Below are 21312 nucleotides of genomic sequence, written 5' to 3' on the forward strand. Positions count from 1 at the left end.
ACACTCATGGCCACCACAGCCTCGACCTGCTGGTCTCAGGTGATCCTTCCACCTTAGCCTTCCAAGTAACTGGAGCTACAGGCGTGCACCACCACACCTGGCTAATTTTTTTATTTATTGTAGAGATGAGATCTTACCAAGTTGCCCAGACTGGCCTCCGCCTCCCAAAGTGCTGGGATGACAGGCATGAGCCACCATACCCTGCTGAAAAATATTTCTTTGTATTATTCTATCAGCTTTTATTCTATTAATTTTTTAAAAATTTATTTGGGCTTAAAAACTGAGCCACAGACACACACATTAGGCCTCGGCCTTCACAGGGTCAGGATCACCAATGTCACTGTCTTCCTCCTCCACATCTTGTTCCCCTGGAAGGTCTTCGGGTTAGTGGCACACATGGATTACGACATTTTCTTCTGGAATACCTCCAGCCTGAGGCTGTTTTACAGTTAGCGTTATTTTTGAATAAGTAGAAAGTGTACACTCTAAAATAACAATCAAAAGTATAGTATGACCAGTGGCTCATGCTTGTCATCCCAGGTCTTTGGGAAGCAGAGTTGAGAGGATTGTCTGAGCCCAGAGGCTCGAGACTAGCCTGGGCAACTTGGCAAGACCTCGTCACTACAGTTAAAAAAAAAAATTTAGCCAGGTATGTGGTAGTACGTGCCTGTGGTTCCAGCTGCTTAGAAGGCTGAGGTGGAAGGATCACCTGAACCCAGCAAGTCGAGGCTGCGGTGGCCATGCACTCCAGCCTGGGTGACAAAGTGAGACTCCGACTCCAAAAAAAAAAAGTGTAGTATGGTAAATACATAAACCAGTGGCAAAGCTGTTTATCATCATCAAGTATTATGTTCTTTTTTTAAAATTAAAAATTTTTAAAGTATTCTGTACAGAAGTATAGGTGCTAGACTTTATAGGACCGGCAGCATGGGTGGCATGTTCACACCAATATCACCACATGCACATGAGACATCTATCATGCTATCATGTTATGACACTTATGATGTCACTAGGCTGTAGGAGCTTTTCAGCTTCATTGTCATCTTATGGGACGGCCGTGGTATATATAGTCTCTGTTTAGCAGGGAGGCAGGGCTGGAGGGAAACTCAGCCTCAGCTCTGCCTTTTTCGCTAGCCCAGTTCAGGATCAAACCTGCAAACTCAGAAAAGCAAAGTGTCCTTCCCTCCCTACGAGGCAACTTAATGATGCCCGTGACTGCTCACCATCACCCCTGCAGTCTCATGCAGTGCCCCCTCTGGTCTCCAGGACTGTGGTTGTCTTCATCTCCATATTTCCGGATTGCTGCTCTGGGCAGCTTCCTGCAGACCCAGTGCTGGGGGCTGCTCCGCATGGGGCACCTGTGTGGTGTCTGCCTCTGTGCCAAGGGTGAGGTCAGGAGGCTTCATCTCATTAGTCACCAGAGCCTGCTTTGCGGTACATGTTCGCTCTACCCTGTCTCAGGGGTGAAGGATACTGGGCTGGGGGAGATGAAGCCCCTGCCCGAGTTGCTAAGAGCAAGTGTGGGATTTGAACCAGCTTGGGTATAGAGCCTGAACCTCTACTACCCAGGGTGCTGCCATTAGAATGCTGTGCCCTGCATTCCTTGCGGGTGCCTCCCAGTACTCTGGTGGCACTGAGGGTCCTGGGGGCCCAGAGAGGGCGAGATCAAGCTTGAGATCATTGTCTTCAGCAACCCCAGTTCTCAATCTCCTGTATCTTGGGATTCCCCCAGGGAAGCATAGCTACACACCACACCCTACCTCAGGTCCTGCCCAGCCAACCCACTTCCCAAGTACTATCTAAACGTTCCTCTCCAGAGACCCGTGCCAACACTGCCCACTCCATGCTGGGCACCGTAGATGGTCATAAGTTTGGTTTTCCTTATCTCTAGTTGGTTTTTTTTTGTTGTTGTTGTTGTTTTTGTTTTGAGACAGAGTCTCATTCTGTCCCCCAGGCTGGAGTGAAGTGGCATGATCATGGCTCACTGCAGTCTCAACATCTGTGGCTCAGGTGATCCATCCATCTCAGCCTTCTGTGTAACTGGGACTACAGGTACATGCTGCCACACTGGGCTAATATATTTTTATTTTTGTAGAGACGAGGTCTGCCTATGTTGACCAGGCTGGTCTTGAACTCTTGGGCTCATGTGATCCTCCCACTTCAGCCTCCCAAAGTACTAGAATGACAGGCATGAACCACCGTACCTGGCCTTATCTCCGTTTTTAACAGTAAAGGCAGCACAGTGGCCAGTCCAAGCTCTGAATTCACTGGTGAAACTAACCACTACCTGCATGCGAAGGGACCCATGTGACCCAGGCCACCAGCCCCTTCCTCCCCACCGCACACTCTACCCCCACTGTGCTGAGAATGCTCATGACAACATCCACTCTTTAAAGGCCACCTGGATCATTGTTTTCTTTTTCTAAATCTCAGCTTATTCAAAGAAAAATGACCTGAGCTTGGCATGTGAAAAAGGTCAGGACACTACACTGCTGGAAACGTTCATGTGCTTGAAAAGAACCAAGGATTTTCTGAATATGTGGCTTCCTCAACCTCTTCTCAGTGAGGTGTTTCACCTGTTTTGTGGTGCCAGGAGCACGTGATTTTTCATGGTCATGTGGGGTAGGGGGTGGGGGGATGAGGAGGTGTAGGGGTGGGAGTGGGGTATCAGCCAGCATGTCCTTCCCTCCCTCCCTGGGAGGCAAACCGTATTCCCAGTGTCTGCTTCCAAACACAACATGAGGGGAGAGTCGATGGGGGTTCCCACGTGTCTAACCGGATGGTTCAGAAGGTGGGTGTCTCTGATTGTGTCCCTTGCTTGCCTAGAAACCTTGGAAGGCTCTTGGAAGGCTTGGGCCACAGGATCTGGTACTCTGGCCCAGCCCACCTCACAGCCTCACCTGGCTTCATGCTCTGGCCTGGAGAGGATTTGTCCCCACGGCCTCTCTCTTCCTCCCCGCAGGCCCTGTCACCATGGCCTCCCTCCACCTCCTCATAGACCCTTGCGTGTGCTGCTCCCCCTCTCTGGATGGCTCTTGCTCCCCTTCACCCAACCAGCTTCTCATGGTCCTGCCTTTCTCTGCTCCCTGCCCCTTCCTCCGGAAAGCCTTTCTGCAACCCCAGGCAGAATCATGTTGCCTGGTGACTCCCTCTTAGGACATCCTGTGCCCCCTCCCTGTTCCAGGAAGGAGGAGCCTTTTCTAACATGGGCAACAAGCACTGCGCCTTGCGCATAGCAGGCTTTCGGCAACACTTGTAGAAAGCGAACGCGTCTGGGACACATTGAGGCAGGAGGCAGACTGGGGTGGAAATCCAGGAAGTCCAGGGCTGGCTGTGAAGGAAGCTTCTCCATGACGGTCCAGCAAGAGCAGGTCAAGCCCAGGGCCTAGATTAGGGAGCCAGATATCCCAAAGATGGACAGTGGCCAGCAGGTGAGAGGCTACCACTCTTCCTGGACTGAGGCTCTGAGTCACCTAAGGACAAGCAGGCTCCCAGGAGAGGAAAGGGGAGAACCAGACAGGCACCAGGTTGGGGACAAGAGACCCAACCAAGCAGGGAAGGAACCAGGACCTTGAGTTGGGGGGGGTGTCTGATGGTTCTGGCTGGGCATGCAGAGGCTGGACATTGATGGGGACTCGCTGTGAGACATCTCCCCGAGAGGCAGGCACAGCCCACAGGCCAGTGAAGTTCTCCCCATGTCTGGAATCAGTTTGGGCCACAAAAAATGTGGACAATGTATTTGACCCACTGTATCCTACTTGTCTCATGGGCCAGAAAAGACTGTTGGAAGGAGGAGCGGGATGGTCTCTGCAGAAAAGTAGGCTTCAGATTTTTGTCCTGAGGCCAAAGGGAAAAGCAAAGTTTCCCCAACAGCAACGCCCTCTGAGGTCCCTCACTTGTGCCTCTCTGCTGGGCTGTGGATCACCCCAGCCAGACCCCAACTGCACCTCCAACTGGCCCTCAACTAGGCCCCACCTGGACCCCACCTGACCCCAACTGGGCTTCCAACCGGGCCCCAACTGCACCCCAGCTTGGCTCCAAATGCGCCCCCAACTTGGCCCCAATTGTGTCCCCAACTCTTCCCCCACTGTGCCTCCACTGTGCCCCAGCTGTGTCCCAGAAGCATCCCCACCAGCCTCTCCCCATCTCCCACCTGAAGTGTGAGGCAGGATCGAGACCACCAACCTCTGTGCCCTGTATGGCTGTAGGGGGCAAAGGCTATTCCCAGGAGAAAGAAGACCCACAGGGCAATAGTGCATCAAGCTGGTTTTATTTTGTATTTTTAGAGTTTTTAAAAATTTTGTTTTTGGGGGGTTCTCTTTGACTTTCCATTCCAAAAGTGAATGCCAATTACTTTTATGCTTTTACAAAAAAGCAAAACATTTTTGAAGATTCCGTATACATGTCTATATATCATACACACGCTGCCCTCTCTGGGTCACCTTTCCCGAAGGTCCAGGTTGATTGGGTCTCCCACGGTTTCTTGGAGTAACCACCCTGGCATTCACCCAACCACAAAAGGAAGTGGCTTCCTTTAGCAATGTCTATCATACAGATTGAAGAGGCAGCAGAGGGGGTGACTCCAAGGTACAAGGGACCTGCCAACCCCTGCAGTGCCCATGCCCTGGCATACCCTGAGCGAGCACAACCGGGAAGAAAAAAAACCCACTGTTCCTCACGCCTCTCACCATGGGGTCCTCTCTCTGCTTTGGGGGCGATTAGTGGGGTCTGGATGGCAGTGTAACCTAGAGTTAAGTATATATAGCCACAGATCCATCAGATAGACTTACAATGAGAAGCAACTGGGGCCGGGCACGATGGTTCACACCTGAAATCCTAGCACTTTGGGAGGCCAAGTGGGAGAATTGCTTGAGCCCAGGAGTTCGAGACCAGTCTGGGCAACTTGACAAGAGCTCATCTCTACAAAAAATAAAAATAAAAAATTAGCCATGCATGGTGGCATGTGCCTGTGGTCCCAGCTACTCGGGCGGTTGAAGCGGAAGGATGGCCTGAGCCCAGGAGGTTGAGGCTGCAATGAGCTGGAATCGTGTCACTGCACTCCAGCCTGGGCGACAACGTGAAACTCCGACTCAAAAAAGAAAACAAAGCAGCAACCATGTTTTATCTGGCATCCCTGTTCCCATCCACCCCCAGTCCTCCTTCCCCAACACAGCGACTTTGCCAGGTGTGCTTTATAGTTTTCCTCCAGACTCCAAACCACACGCATATACCTCCATTCTTCAGATGCCATCTTGAGACAGTACCTTGTCACTCCCAACATCTAAGGACAGGATCCGGGTCAGGACTCCGGCTTCTGGGCCGTTGCCAGGCTTGATCCCGGTGTGAGCACTTCTTGGGCCCACGGTAGTCTCTCCTGGCTCTGTAAGAGAGGAGGTCAGCCCCCTCCCACCCTGCCTCCCCCCTGTTTTTTTTTTTTAAGCAGGAAGCAAGATTTATTGGTGGGGGTGAGGAGCCAGTGGAGTGAAAGTTTTCATGAGTGCAGGGCCTGCCGCTTGTCCAGGGGGCCATGATTGGGGATGTATTTGACTCCACAGCCATCTGGGATGAGCTACTTCTCAGCCACCATGTCTTCAAATTCATCTGCATTAAACTTGGTAAAACACTATTTATTTGAGATATGGATCTTCTGGTGGCCAGGGAACTTGAACTTGGCCCTGCGTAGAGCCTCAGTCACATGCTCCTTGTTCTGCATTGGTGCGAATTGACATGATGACTTGGCCAATGTGCACCTGGCCACAGTGACCTGGAGCTTCCCAAAGGCACCTCACATTCCTGTCTGGAGCCTACACTGGGGCTGGGGCAAGGTCAGACATGAACACTCACTGGACAGGGCTGTCTCCAAGGTCCCTTAGAGCCACCTATACAAGAAGCAGGCGCTGTACACTACCAAGGAAGCTGCTGTTTGCAGCCATTGTACACCGGGCCCCCATGAAGAGAGGAACACGGTTGGTTTACTTGTCTGCAGTCCCCCCTGCTTTTGTCTTCCTTTCCATCGCCCACCTCCACCCTTCCCAGCACTGAGGGGTTTAACCTGGGCTCAGGGCTCCCTGGGTGCACGTGTGAAGTCCTCAACATCAGCCATAAAATGGGTATGTATTTCTGTTCTGTGTCCTAGCGAGAGCCCAGAACTTCCATCCACTTCTCCCTGAGGTATCGAGGCCTGGTAGTCGTGTTGGACTCTGACGATGACTTTCCTCTGTCCCCCTCACCCTTCTCCACCCCGCTGAGTCTCCAGGAGGGACTTGTCCGCATGTGACCTTGTCCACAGTTCTCACACACTTGGCTTCCAGCTGGGTGTGGCCAGTGGGAGCCCTGGCAGGAATCGGAGGAGAGGAGGAGAGTGAGGAGGGCATCGTGCCTCAGCTGAGGCATTGTCCTCAACTGAGAGCGGCTTTCTCCGAGTCTCCTCTAAGGTCAGAAACCCCTCCCCCTCTGAGGGATTTAGGCCCAGGGGTGCCACCACTTAGCTGATCCTAGCTCCTGCATTGTCCCTGGTAGTCCTAGGGACCCTATCCACACCTTTGTAAATAGTTCTTTTAAAAAACAAACAATCTATTCATTTATTTATTTGAGTTGGGGTCTCACTCTGTCGCTTGGGCTAGAGGGTGGTGGCACAATTACAGCTTACCCTAGCCTTGGCCTCTTGGACTCAAGTAATCCGTCATCCTCTGCTTCCCAAGTAGCTGGGACTACAAGCGTGCATCACCACACCCAGCTAATTTTTAAAATTTTTTGTAGAGATAGGGTCTCACAACGTTGCCAGACTAGTCTTGAATTCCTGGGCTCAAGCGATCCTCCAGTCTAAGCCTCCCAAAGGGATGGGGTAACAGGAGTGAGCCACCACGCCCGACATAAATAGTTATTTTAATCACCTGCCTTGAGTTCTCCTATTTTGGTTGTGGCATCTGTTTCCTGTTGACACTCTGTCATGATCCTGTTCCTTGGACACAAACTCTGAGATAGAGGCTGTGTGCAGGAGGTTTGCGGGGAGAATCTTCGCAATGGGAGAAGTTGGCTGCCAGGTTGCCTCCATGAGAGTCGGAGCCGTCCCCGGGAAAGCTCTAAAGCCAGATAATCTTTAACGTTATCCCGCAGCCAGGCAAGGGGACCAGACCGCTAACTGCACCCCCAGATGGGCAGACGTTAGACGCCAGGAGACAGAACCCTGGGCGAGGTGGCTCTCTCCAGGGCCCGGCCTCTGGGGCGAGTGTGTCTTGGTCACAAAGGGAGAGTGGAGGCCATGGGGATACCCTATGGAATCCGCTGCAGACCCAGCCTTGGCCTGGTCTGCTAGACTGGCACAGTAGGGGCTCAGCAAATGTTTGCAGAATGAATGAATGAACAGAGTAACAGCAAGCTTCTTTGATGGATTAAAATTCATAACCTCAGAGTGCTTGTATAGTCTTCTTCTTTTTTCTATTTATTTGTTTACTTATTTATTTATTGTTTAGAGACGGTGTCTTGCTATGTTGCCCAGGCTGATCTTGAGTCCTTGGGCTCAAGCAATCCTCCTGTCTCAACCTCCCAAAGTGCTGGGATTACAGGTGTGGGCCACCATGCCCGGCCTATTGTTCTTAATTTCTGAAATGCTGGAGAAGTTTGGAGACCTTTTACCCCATCGGTACCTACATTGTGCCGCCTAGACCAAAGGCACCTCCCCAGAGGGCCTCAGTGCAATTCACACATTCCAGAGCTGGAACACTGACCCACAGCTGTCTGCTCTCCCTCCCCTAGCAGAGGACTGGGTCCCGGCTTCTTGTGCTTCGCCATCAACTGTCTCTTCTCTTTGTCCTTTGTGGCCTTGGCATTTTATGGGCTACAGACCCACTGTTCAGCTTGGGTCTGCCCGAGGGCTCCTTATCATCAGATTAAGGCAGAGCCTTGGGCAGGAATGTGACCCCTGTAACATGCTTAATCTCCAGATCTCACTGGTCCAAAGTTCACAGCCCTGGACCCTCCAGGCTTCCTTCAGGAAGGAGTCGCTGTCCTGGTCTCTATCCTTGGGTCAAAGTCCAAGAGTTAACACACACACTTCAAGTCACTTACTGAAGTAATGGCTGAACTCAAGGAAGTCCAGATCCCCTCAGCTGCCGCTGGGAAGCATTTTTTCACCACACCTCATAAAATAAGAGCTGTGACAAAGCACTTTATTCTCTCTCCCTGGACCACCTGAGGACTTTGCACCTGGCTTCTTGACCAGCCCCTCATGGTGTTGACTGGGGTAATGGGCCGAGAGGCAGTCAAGGAAGGGGAAGCTAGGAGGTTAACTTGATTTTCAAAAGGCAGCCCTCTCAGATGGGACACTACTCTCAGATGGGACACTCTGGAAGAGACTGTAGATGGGAGAGAGGGAGGAGGCTGATAGAGGGAAAGCGGGGGGGCGGAAGAGTTTGGGGGTGAGACAGGGAAGGTTGGGCTTTGGAGGCAGAGAGAAATGGGTACAGGGCTTTTTAGAAATTTTGTAGTGGCCAGGAGTGATGACTCATACAGGTAACCCCAGCACCTTGGGAGGCCAAGACAGGAGGATTGCTTGAGCCCAGGAGTTTGAGACCAACCTGGACAACATAGTGAGACCTCGTCTACACAAAAGCAAGAAATTAGTCAGGTGTGGTGGCATGCACTTGTAGTCCCAGCTACTGAGGAGGCTAAGGCGGAAAGATTGCCTGAGCCCAGGAAGTAGAGGCTGTGGTGAGCCATGATCGAGCCACTGCACTCTAGTCTGGGTGACAGAGGGAGAACCCAACTCAAAAAAAAAGTTTGTAGCAGGTGATGGGTTTGACATACGGACCCGGCTCCCTACTCCTCCGCATCCACCCATGTTTACCTCGTCAAGTTACTAGACAAATTAATTTTCAAGGCTTTGAGTGAGAACTGTGTTCCTTTCAAATGCCACGCTGTGTTCAAGCAGGCCCTGGGGTAGCCCAGTTCTATCCTGGTTACGTAGGAAGGTGGCAATTTCACTTGGATCCCATGTAAGCGATGCTTGTGTGCAAGGAACAGTTGTGGTGAACCAGGTTGTCCTGACGGGGTTCCCGAGAGGATTTTCAGGGCCAGGGGCATCAAGTTGTTGAGTTGGAGAAGAAAGGCCACAGAAAGAGCTCTTCCATATCCCCTGTGATTATTTCGTGAGTGCAAGTTTTGTGTCCCCAAATAGGCTGGATGTCAGAAGGCAAAAGCACCGGACAGGGGTCAGCCCTCGCACTGCCACACACTGCCTGCTGCCTCAGTTTCCTCAACTGTAAAATGGGGCTAGAAGTAGCGTGATGATTAAATGGGATCAGGCACCCAAGAGCACTTGATGGGTGGCAGAACACAGTGTTAGTGTAAGGGACACGTACGTCAATCAGGACAGTGCCAGGGGTTGACAGAACACTAGAGGACACAAGGATGGGCTACCAATCAGACAGCCCCAAGCAACTCAAGTTCAAAACTCACTTGTCATTGTCCCTTGTCCCATGAAGACCTGGGCCCAAGAGGGGCCCGAGGCCAGACAGGGTCTGGGAACGATGCTGACATTTGTGGCGGTTGCAGGGGCAGTGTCTGGAGAGAAGGCCTCGAAGAAGTCTCCTGTCTCCAAATTCTCCCCATGAGCTGCCACCAGAGAGCCTTTGACTGGAGTACCAAAACATTTTCTTTTCTTTTTTGGGGGGGGTGGGAGTTCTCACTTTGTCACCCAGGCTGGAGTGCAGTGGCATGCTCATGGCCACCGTAGCCTCAACCTGCTGGGCTCAGGCAGTCTTTCCGCCTCAGCCTTCCAAGTAGCCACAGGTGAATGCCACCATACCCGGCTAAGTTTTTAAATTTATTGTAGAAACAAGATCTCCCAAGTTGCCCAGGCTGGTCTTGAACTCCTGGACTTAGGCAATCCTCTCACCTCGGCCTCCTAAAGTGCTGGGATTATACAGGTGAGCTTCCACGTCCAGCCTCAAAACATTTTTAAGAAATGACTGGGCCGGGCATGGTGGCTCGCACCTATAATCCCAGCACTTTGGGAGACCAAAGTGAGAGGATTGCTTGAACCCAGTAATTGGAGACCAGCTTGGGCAATATAGTAAGACCTGGTCTCTATACTTTTTTTTTTAAACTGGGCATGGTGGCATATGCCTTTAGTCCCAGCTACTCAGGTGGCTGAGGTGGGAGGATTGCCTGAGCCCAGGAGGTTGAGGCTGCAGTGAACCATGATTGCACCACTGCACTTTAGCCTGGATGACAGAGTGAGACTCTGACTCAAAAAAGAAAAGAAAAGAAAAGAAAAGAAAAGAAAAGAAAAGAAAAGAAAAGAAAAGAAATGACTATGAGAGTATCTTCTTGGCCACGAGCAGTGGCTCACATCTATAATCCCAGCTCTTTGGGAGTCCAAGGTGAGAGGATTGCCTGAGTCCACGGGTTCTAGATCAGCCTGGGCAATTTGGTGAGATCCCATCTCTACAATAAAAAAAAAATTAGCCGTGCATGGTGGCGTGCGCCTGTAGTTTCAGCTACTTGGAAGACTGAGGCAGAAGGATCACCTGAGCCCAGTAGGTCAAGGCTAAATGGATGGCTGGAAGCATGTCACTGCCCTCCAGCCTGGGTGACAGAGTGAGATGCCTACTCAAAAAAAAAAAAAGTATCCCCTTGGCTTGCTAACAAATCACCCATATCCAGGCTCATTGCTGTGCAGTGGGGCTTCATGTGGCCTCTGACTTTCCCCCATGTTAGAGCCTATCAGTGCAAACAGGTCAACTCCCCTTTGTTCTTCCTGCAGTCCCATGTCACTATCTCCTATCAGGGGGGTCTCCCTGTCCAGGTCATCCACTTTTAGTCCACCCTCCAGCCTGTTGGCTGTTCAATCTTTCGAGATCATATCAGTCCCTGTGCTCAAAAGCAGGGACTATCTGATAAGTGGCTCTTTCTGAGAAGTGTGTTCAATTAAGTTTAGCCTCAAGCTGCCTCCTTGTAAGTCGGGCATAAAGGTTTCTCTGTACACAGTGAGCTGTCCCCTACCTGGATGTGTGCACAGACTGTCATCTACTCTTGTGCCAATCACTGAGTTTCAGTCAGCTGTTCACAGAAGGCAAACTCTAAACTGTAACCACACAGCTGTCTCTGTTCCTTACTTCCGTCTTCTATTTGCCTTCCTTGTCCATAAATCCTTTCTGACCACATGGCAGCACCGGGGTCTCTCTGAACCTATTCTGCTTTGGGGTGCTGCCTGACGTGTGAATCGTTCTTTGCCCAATTAAAGTCTGTGAAATTTAATGTGTCTCACATTTTTCTTTCAACAAATATTAACTCCTCAGTTTTGTTTTCAAAGTCCCTCTGTCCCCAAGTTGCTCTGCCTTTGGGGTCCATGTTGCCTTTTTTTTTTAAGTCGGGGTCTCAGCCTGTCAACCCAGGTTGGAGTACTTACCATGGCCTACCATGGCCTTCATCTCCTGGGCTCAGGAGATCCTCCCACCTGAGCCTCCTGAGTAGCTGGGACTACAGGCACACCCACCACACTCGGCTAATTCTTTTGATTTTTTTTGTAGAGATAAGTGAGGTCTTGCTATGTTGCCTAAGCTGATGCCAAACTCCTGGGGTCAAGCAATCCTCCCGCCTTGGCCTCCCAAAGTGTGAGCCACCTCACCCAGCCTCACGTGGCCTTCCCCAGCCAGATCTTTAACCATCCTTCTTTGTATAGAACTTGCCTCTCCCTGGTCTTCCACTTACCTTGGGCCTTCCCACCTCTGGGTCTTTTCTTAAGCTGTTCCCCTACTTGCAGGGTCCTCCTTCAGTAATTTCTCCCCGTCCTCCCAGATTCGCCCCAAATGCCACCTCCTCCGGAGGCACCTTTTCCTTCCACCCCACCCAGTCAGGGTCTCTCCTACTGCTTGCTCTGGGCCTTGGCCACACCCCATCTGGTTCGCATTCTTGGCTTTTGCAAGAGCCGACTTTGTGCCTCTTCCCAACTCTGACAGTTCTCAACCTTCTCACAGTTCAGAATCAACCAAGGTGGATTCACACCAGAGAAATCAGCAAATGTTATGACTCGGGGTCCCCCTGCCCCAGAGAGCTGGTCAGCACCCTGCTGCATATCTCTCTGTTCCCCGGACTGTGACGTTGTGAGGGAAAACAGAAAACCCCTGCGTGTCTTCCCTCCAGCAGTTCTTGAGTCATTAGGGACTTGGATTCCGTTGAATGGATTGACTTGCATGAGGCAAGGGTCCTGGAAATGGGATATGGGGGGTAAGATCGTGGGGTTAGGAGAAAGGAGAGAGGCTCTGGACGTTTAGTACCAAAAACCAGAGACCGAAAGGGCCCGACCACGCTTGCAGTCTCCTATTTTTGCTTTCCATGTTTGAACAATGATAATAGTTACTAGCTCCTGGATGGCATGGTAGATTAAAGATGGCCACACAGTCTTAGCTACTCTTGTCATTGAGAGGGAAGGAGAGGAGGGAGAGGGAGGGGGAGAGACTCTTGAATTAAGAGAGGCTCTATGGCCACTTGGCCAATCAAAAATGGTAGAAGGGCCACTATACTAGTATCTGGGCAAATGCATTGAAAGAATCTTCAAGGTGTCTGGAAGCTCCCTTGTCTTGTCTAGAACTCTTGCCCTGGGAGTCTTGATTTTTGCAAGAAGTTTAGTTACCTGAGCTAGTCATACTTAAGAAGTCACATGTGGGTACTCGATCAATATCCCCACTGAGGCCAGGAACAATGGCTCATGCCTATAATTTCAGCATTTTGGAAGGGCCAGGCAAGAGGTCTCTTGAACCCAGGAGTTCAAGACTGACCTGGCCAACATAGCAAGATCTCAACTTTACAAAAAATGAAAAATCAGCCGAGCATGGAGCTTGTAGTCCCAGCTACTCAGGAGGCTGAGGTGGAAGGATCAGAAGATTGAGGCTGTGGTGAGCCTTGGTTGTGACACTACACTCCAGCCTGGGTGACAGAGTGAGATCTTGACTCAAAAAAAAAAAATCCCCAATGAGACCAGCCTTCCATCTGTCCCCATCAAAGCACCAGACAAGTGAATGAAGCTCCTTCAAGTCAGCTGACTTACCAGCTGGATGCCGAAGACTGTCCTAGATGCCACAAGAAGCAGAAGAATCATCCAGCCTAGCCCTGCCTCAATTCCTAATTCACAAAAAGGCGTGAGATAGTAGAATGGTGGTCAACTTGGGTCACTAAGCTTTGAAGTCATTTGTTACACAGTAGTGCTAGCAAACTCTGTTTCAGACACTGGGTTGGGCATTTTACTTGCTTTATTTCTGGTCTATCTTCACACCACCTCCACAGTAGCAAGCCTTATTATCATCTCTTTTGATTTTTTGTGAGTTGGAGTCTCACTCTGTTGCCCAGACTGCCACAGTGGCCCACACCCGGCCACTGCAGCCTCGACCTGCTGGGCTCCGGCGATCCTTCCGCCTCAGCCTTCCGAGTAGCCGGAATTATAGGCGCGCTATACCACACCCAGCTAATTTTTGATTTATTGTAGAGATGAGGTCTTGCCAAATTACCTAGGCGGGTCTCGAACCTGCGGGCTCAGGCAATCCACTCACCTCAGACTCCCAAAGTGCGGGATTATAGGCTGAGCCATCGAGCCCGGCTATCATCTCCTTTTTACAGATGAGGCAACTGAGGCTTAAAATGGCTGAATGTTATGGACTGAATTGTATTGCCCCAAGAATACATATAAGGAGGGATCCCAAAAAAACGGAATTATATTTTGGAGGGTGGGCCCCTTGTATACAGGCTTCCCTCCTAGGTTAGTGTTCTAGGAACCCATCGGCATCAGTGTACCAGCTAGTGTTGTTGTGAGAGGCTGCATTCAGCTTTGGTGTATTTTTTTTTTTTTTTTTTTGAGTTGGAATCTCTCACTCTGTTGCCCAGACTGGAGTGCAGTGGCACGCTCCTGGCCACTGCAGCCTCAACCTACTGGGCTCTGGTGATGCTTCTGCCTCAGCCTTCCAAGTAGCCAGAACTACAGGCGTGTGCTACTTTTTTTGGCTAATTTTTTTTTATTTATTGTAGAGACGAAGTCTCACCAAATTGCCCAGGTGTGTCCTGAACCCACAAGCTCAGTCAATCCACTTGCCCCGGCCTCCCAAAGTGCTGGGATTACAGGCTGAAATACTGAGCCTGGTGGTGAATTTTTTTTTTGAGATTCTTTCAATGCATTTGCCCATTTCATGATGGGTGATTTACGAGCGCTCCTGCCCACAGTGTGTTGGGTGATCAGCAGTTTTTGACCAAAAATGGCATGGCCCCCATGCCCCATCCTCCCTATTCACCCCATCTTGCCCAGAATGAAAAAAGTCCCCAAAGGAAACATTTTGCCAATGTGGAAGAGGAGAAACAAAAAACGGCAGAAGCACTGAAAGGCATCAAAATAGATGAGTTCAAAAACCGTTCTGAGCAGTGGAAAACGCATCTCCATAGGTGTATTGCATCAAACAGAGAGGACTTTGAAGTTTAAATATGTAAGAGAAAACACACAATTTTTCATAAATAAATTCCAGGTTTTTGGTTCTCCCTCATATGTGGAAACCCTAACCCCCAATGTGACTGATTGTGTTTGGAGATAGGGTCTTTTTTTTTTGAGCTGGAGTCTCACTCTGTCACCCAGACTGGAGTGCAGTGGCCGCTCCTGGCCACCGCAGTCTCGACCTGCTGGGCTCCAGCGATCCTTCCGCTTCAGCCTTCCAAGTGGCCGGAATTACAGGCATGCGCTACCACGCCCGGCTGATTTTTTGATTTATTGTAGAGATGAGGTCTCGCTGCCCAGGCGGGTCTCGAACCCGCAGGCTCAGGCAATCCACTCACCTCAGCCTCCCAAAAGCACGGGATTACAGGCTGAGCCACCGAGCCTGGCTGGAGATAGGGTCTTTAAAGGAGTCATTAAGGTTAAGTGAGGTATCAGGGTGGGATCCTAATTTGACAAGACTGGTGTCCTTATAAGAAGAGGATGAGACACCAGGAGGGCACGGGCCCAGAGAACAAGCTGTGTGAGAACGCCGTGAGAAGGCAAGCTAAAGAGAGAGGGCTCAGGAGAATTTCCTTGATCTGACACCTTGATCTTGAATTTCCAGCCTCCAGAATTGTGAGAAGTTTTTGCTTGAGCCATCCAGTCTATGATATTTTGCAACGGAAGCCTGAGCTGACTAACACCTCAAGGACTTGTCCCAATATAGCCCTGGACCCTAGCAAAGGAGGTCTCTGCCCAGCACCCTCTGGATGTGCCCCTCCCCACAGGCTGAGGAGTCTGGGGGCTGTGGGGGACAGGCCTACCCAGAGCCCATGAGACCTTTCTGGACCATACCCTCTGTGCCTGGGGCCCTGAATTTTCTGCCCATACAGCATGGAGCCTCCAGCCAGGGCCCATGCGGGTCTTCTTCCTAGGTGAGTCCCCCCACGGCCACAGGTGACCTGAGACATGGGTGCATGAGCAATGGTAGCAATGGTAGCTGGGTGGTAGCTCTTTAAATGTGGGTGAAACTTGGACTTTGGGCTGAGTGTCCTGGTGTATGCACATAAGGTCCCTGCAATGCCAGACAGAACCCTGGGAGAGGTGGGGGTGGGGGAGCAGGCCGGGGACTGGGTGGTAGCCGGGCAAGCTTGTCTTCCAGTGCCACACTCTAGAGTGGAGCTCTGCAGAGGTCCAGAGTTCTGAATTCCAACCTAGCCTCCCAGGTCTCATGGAGGTATGAATCACAAGGCAGGAGAATGGAACACTACTCTCCTAAACAGCTCACGAACCTTGATTTACAATATCTATTTCCTTAGACACAAGGGCCACATTTGGACCCTTGACCCAGGCCTGTCCACACAGCTAACTGTGACTGAGCCAGGGCTAGCTGATGTCCAGGCTACTATGTAGGATTCCTGTAAGCTCATTGCCCAGAGAGCAGTAGATGGGGGGATTGGGAGACTGGGCACGCTGAGAGGACAAGTCAATGTCAGTGTTTGAAGTACTGTGGACAGTGCTGGTCTGTCTCATACTCAAGCCCAGCTTAGGCCAGAGGCAAGTGTCTGCAGAGACCAGCAGACCATGAGGAGGCTGGATTTGAGACTCCAGCTGCTCAAGGAGCAGGTCATGGGACCCCTGGGGGGAGAGGGCCGGCCTTCAGGGTTTCTTCTAACCTCTTCATGAGGAGGCTGGGCCTAGTGTCAAGAGGAGGGGAGGAGTCACCGGCTTTGGGCTTGTCCCTGACTTTCTCTGACCTGAGAACATCAGATCTTCAAGCCCACGCCGAGGGGGTCTGTTTGCCTCGTTGCTGGCTGGCAAAGGGACTGGATGGCATGAGCTGGGGCACAGGCCAGGGAGCTGGGCATTGATGGCTGCGTCCCAGGGAGTCTTGTGCCTCTTGGCCAAAAGAAGAATTCTAAAGATGTTCGACCAGGTGTGGTGGCTTATACCTGTAATCACAACATTTTGGGGAGCAGAGGTGAGAAGATTGCCTGAGTCCACGGGTTCGAGATCAGCCTGAGTAACATAGTGAGACCTCGTCTCTACAATAAAAAAAAAAATTAGTCGAGCATGCTGACACATGCTTGTAGTTCCAGCTACTTGGAAGACTGAGGCAGAAGGATCACCTGAGCCCAGGAGATGGAGGCTGCAGTGGTTGTGAGCATGCCACTCCAGCCTGGGTGACAGAGTGAGATTCCAACTCAAAAAAACAAACAAACAGATATTCACTTAAAATGTCCAGAAAAAAATCAGCTGGTCACAATGACTCAAGCTTGAATGCCAGCACTTTGGAAAGCCAGGACAGGAGGATTGCTTGAGCTCATGAGTTCAAGACCAGTTTGGACAACATAGCAAGATTCCATCTCTAAAAAATAAAATCCAAAGAAAGACAGAAACTCTGGAGTTGGGAAATTTTTTTCCAAATCAGATTTTTTTTTTTTTGGCTGGGGGCTACGGATTCTCAGCCCACAGTCTCCCCAACCTTCTGGGAGCCACATGGCAGGGAGCCTCCCCCTCTCAGACCGCTGCCTGTCTGTGGTCAGAGCCCAGGTTTCCTGAGATGGACTTTTCCTCTCTTAGAAGGAAATTCTGAATGCATGAGGTAAAATGTGTCTGGGAGGGAAAGAATGTGTGGAGCGGAGTTGCCAGGTCATGGTCTCCTCCGGGGGTGGAAGTGGGGCAGCCTGCGTGTGCACATTTGTTTGTTGACTCAGCCTCCTTGGAGAGTGGATAACAGGGCATTTGTGAGCGCTTTTGAGTTCATTCTTCTTGATTTTCTGGTCACTGTGAGTGCCCAATCTGTCACAAACCTGGGGTCCCTTGTAATTCTAGGGGGCTGCCATGGCCTGTGTGAGCTTGAGGCCAATTTGCCTTGGCCCCATGCCTTAGAGAAGGGCAGAGGAAAGACGGGGTGGCAGAGACCGGGCTGTCACTGCAGACCTGGCATCTAGAGGCAGCTCTGGCTCTCTGGCTTGAGGGGAAGCCACTCTCATACCCAAACTAGCCAAGGCAGGGCTGGGCATTCGGGCAACAAGCCACATGGGGCAAGCCCTGCTCCCTGCAGGGGAGCTGGGGTGACCCATGCTGTCATCACTTGACTTCCACGGGAGCTGGGTGGGCTAGTGCAGGAACGCTGTGGAATTCGCCCCTCTTGTCCTGTGGGTGCCTCGGGCCCACCTGGGGAGTGTGGGTTGGGGACTTCTGCTTTGGCTTTTTAGGGGTCAGGCATGCTTTGGGGCAGCCACCCGGAGGTGAAAGTCATGCTTCTGCTGGCCTTCCAGCAAGCCACACAGATGTCAAATAAAGCGACTTGGGATGAGGGTTTGGGGGAGTTTCCAGAGGACACCCTTGGACTGGGAACACTGTGATCACCTTGCTATTGCTGGAGAGGCCAGTTAGAGCTTGGGAAGCCCGGCCTTAGGGCAAGGCTCTTTCCAGGGTACTCATCACCTTCCCCTTCTTCTTCCAGCTGTTTATGGGCTGCGTGACAAACCGCCACACATGGGGTGGCTTACAGCAACAGAAACGACTCTCTCACAATGCCAGGGGCTGAAGTCCCAAAGCAAGCTGCTGGCAGGGCTGGACTCCCTCCCAGGGCTCCAGGAGAATCTCCCCTTGCCTCTCCACCTCCTGGTGGCTCACATGTCCCTGGGCTGGTGGCTGTGCCAGTCATCATCAGCCTCCATCTGCACAGGACCTCTGACCTCTCTCCTTCTCATTGATGAGGTTATCCTCTGAGTGTCTCTCTCTTTTTGAGTCAGGGTCTCACTCTGTCGTTCATGCTGGCGTGCAGTGGCATGATCGTGGCTCATAGCCTCAAACTCCTGGACTCAAGCAATCCTCCTGCCTTAGCCTCCCAAGTAATTGGGATCATAGGTATGCACCACCATGCCTAGCTAATTTTTTCATTTTTTATTTTTGAATCGGGGCCTCAGTCTGTCGCCCAGGCTGGGGTGCAGTGGCATGCTCATGGCCACTGCAGCCTCTACCTGCTGGACTCAGGCAATCCTTCTGACTCAGCCTTCCAAAGAGTTGTAACTACAGGTGTGTGCCACCATGCCTGGCTAATTTTTTAAAAAAATTTATTGTACAGATGAGTTCTCACCCTGTTGCCCAGGTTGGTCTCAAACCTGTGGGCTCAGACAGTCCTCTCACCTCAGCCTCCCAAAGTGCTATGATTACAGGCATGAGCCATCATGCCCGGTTTTGTTTTTGTTTTTGTTTTTTTTAACTCGGAGTCTCACTCTGTTGCCCAGGCTGAAGTGCAGTGGCACACTCACTGTTACCACAGCTTCGACCTGCTGGGCTCAGGTGATCCTTCCTCCTCAGCCTTCCAAGTAGCTGTAACTACAGGTGTGTGCCACCACGCCTGGCTAATTTTTAAATTTATTGTAGAGACGAAGTCTCACCAAGTTGCCCAGGCTGGTCTGGAACCCCTGTGCTCAGTCAGTCCTCTCACCTCCACTTACCAAAGTGCTGGGATCACAGGTATGAGCCACCACACCCAACCGATTTTTGCTTTGTTTTGTTTTTTGTAGAGATGAGGTCTCACTATGTTGCCCAGGCTGGTCTCAAACTCCTGGGTTCAAGCTATCCTCCTGCCCTGGCCTCCCAAAGTGCTGGGATTATAGGCATGAGCCTCTGCACCCGACTGTCCTTTGAGTTTCTCTTTTAAGGACACTTGTCATTAAATTTAAGGCCCACCCAAGATGATCTCATCCTGACATCCTTGACTTAATTATATCTGCAGAGTCTTTTTTTTTCCAAATAAGGTCACATTCACAGGTTCTGGGATTCAGAACATGAACATACCTTTTGGGGCAGCGGGCACTATTCAAGTCACTACAGAGAATTTCTATAAACAGGGCACCTGGCTGGGTCCTCAGCTGGCCCATGTGGACATCACACAATTGCACGGGAAGTCCACGGGTTCTGGTTCTGATCACAAAAGTGGCCTCCCTTGACCTCGGTCTGCTCATTTGCAGAACAAAGTGAGCTCAAAGTGATCTTCCTTCTAGAACATTCCTAGTGCAGATTGAGTCGGTCTCTCAGCATATGGTGGTGATTTTGATCTACTCTGGGGTTTACGTGTATGTACATACACATCTATATTCCATCGTAGTAAAATATACATAACATAGCATTAAACATTTTAGCCATTTTTCTTTTCGTTTCTTTTTTTCTTCTTTTTGCATCTTAACCATTTGTGTACTCAGCAACATTGAGTACACTCACACGACTGTGCAACCATCACCACGTCCATGTTATCATCTCTGGCAAAGACGGGACAGGAAGACACATTCACAGCCCTGCAGGGCTCAGGAATCTGTCATAGCTGAAGCTTCGTGCAGAGGACGCCATCGAGGAGTTCACCATCAGCTCAGATGTGGAGATGTGAGGAGCTGGACCTCAGAAGGGGAGGCAGATAGGACGGAGGACAGCACCTGACCTGAGGCAATAGCCCAGGCCCGGTGGGACCCACAGCCTTGAAGAGGACATCCCCAGCTCCCCCCACAGGCTCTACCCTGACTTGTCCCCATGTCACTCCTTGTTGTCTGCTGGTGTTCTCCTTTCCCCATCTAGGTCAGCAGTTCTCAAAGTCCAGTCCCTGGACCAGCAGCAGCCTCTGGGAACTTGCTAGAAATGCAGATTCTCAGGGTCCATGTCCTACCCACAGAATCTGAAACACATTTTCACAGCCCCCCAGGCATATGATCTGTTCTGAAGTCTGTAAAGTTCCAGCTCTGGTTCTGCCCAGAAATCTTGCATTCAAAAAGGACTCACTCACTCCTTATTCAACCGCATCTTGATGATGAGAAGCCCTAGGAATAATTAAAACATGGAGGCTGACAGAGTCCTAAGATCATGCAGGCTGTGACTGTGTACGAGCTGCCCGAGGGTTTCCACATTTGTCCTGTGCATGTTTTAGAATATTTAATTAGTTGCCAATATTAAAGAAATAGAAAGTTTCACCTAGAAATCCAGACTTCAATACCTTTTGAAGATATTGGTGTGTCTGGCATTCCTGACATCACATTCCCATGTGACAGTGGCCTGAGGTCAAGTGGTCCACCCTGGTTCACTGACACAGGGGCTCCAGGTAGCCCCGGTTCCCACTCCTCCCCAAGGTGAGCCCACCTGGTGAGCCCCCTTATTTCCATCACCACACTGGCTGCTGGAGGGATTTTGAGTCTTTTTTTTTTTTTTGAGTCAAAGTCTCATTCTGTTGCCCAGGCTGGAGTGCAGTGGCATGGTCATGGCCACCGCAGTCTTGACCTGCTGGGCTCAGGCAATCCTTCCACCTCAGCCTTCCAAGTAACTGGAACTACAGGCACTTGCCACCACGCCTGGTTGATTTTTTTATTTATCGTAGAGATGAGGTCTCATCATATTGCCCAGGTTGGCCTCAAATCCCTGAACTGAGGCAATCCTCTCGCCTCTGTCTCCCAAAGTGCTGAGATTATAGGCAGGAGCCAACACTCCCAAATGGATTTCAAGTCTTCAATCCCTATACATGAACAAGGCCACAAACTGTGGCACACTGCTGTGGTTATTTTTGTGTGTCAAGTTGGTGAGGCCACAGAACCCAAATATGTGGCCAAACACTAGTTAGCTGTGTGAAGACCTGACTTCCCATGTGAATACCTGTGAAAGCATTTTCTTTTAGATGAGATTAACACTAAAATCAGTGGACTTTGAGTGAAATAGATTGCCCTCTGTAATGTGGGTGGGCCTCATCTAATCAGGTGACAGCCTTATGAGAGAAAAAAGACTGACTCTCCTGAGAAAGAGGAAATTCTGCCTGCTGTCTGCCCTCTGACTAAAGCTACAATATCAGCTCTTTCCCTGCGTCTCCA

Source organism: Carlito syrichta, unplaced genomic scaffold, assembly GCF_000164805.1.
Source record: "Carlito syrichta isolate Samal-C Ts95f unplaced genomic scaffold, Tarsius_syrichta-2.0.1 Scaffold304359, whole genome shotgun sequence".
NCBI classification, from domain to species: Eukaryota; Metazoa; Chordata; class Mammalia; order Primates; family Tarsiidae; genus Carlito; species Carlito syrichta.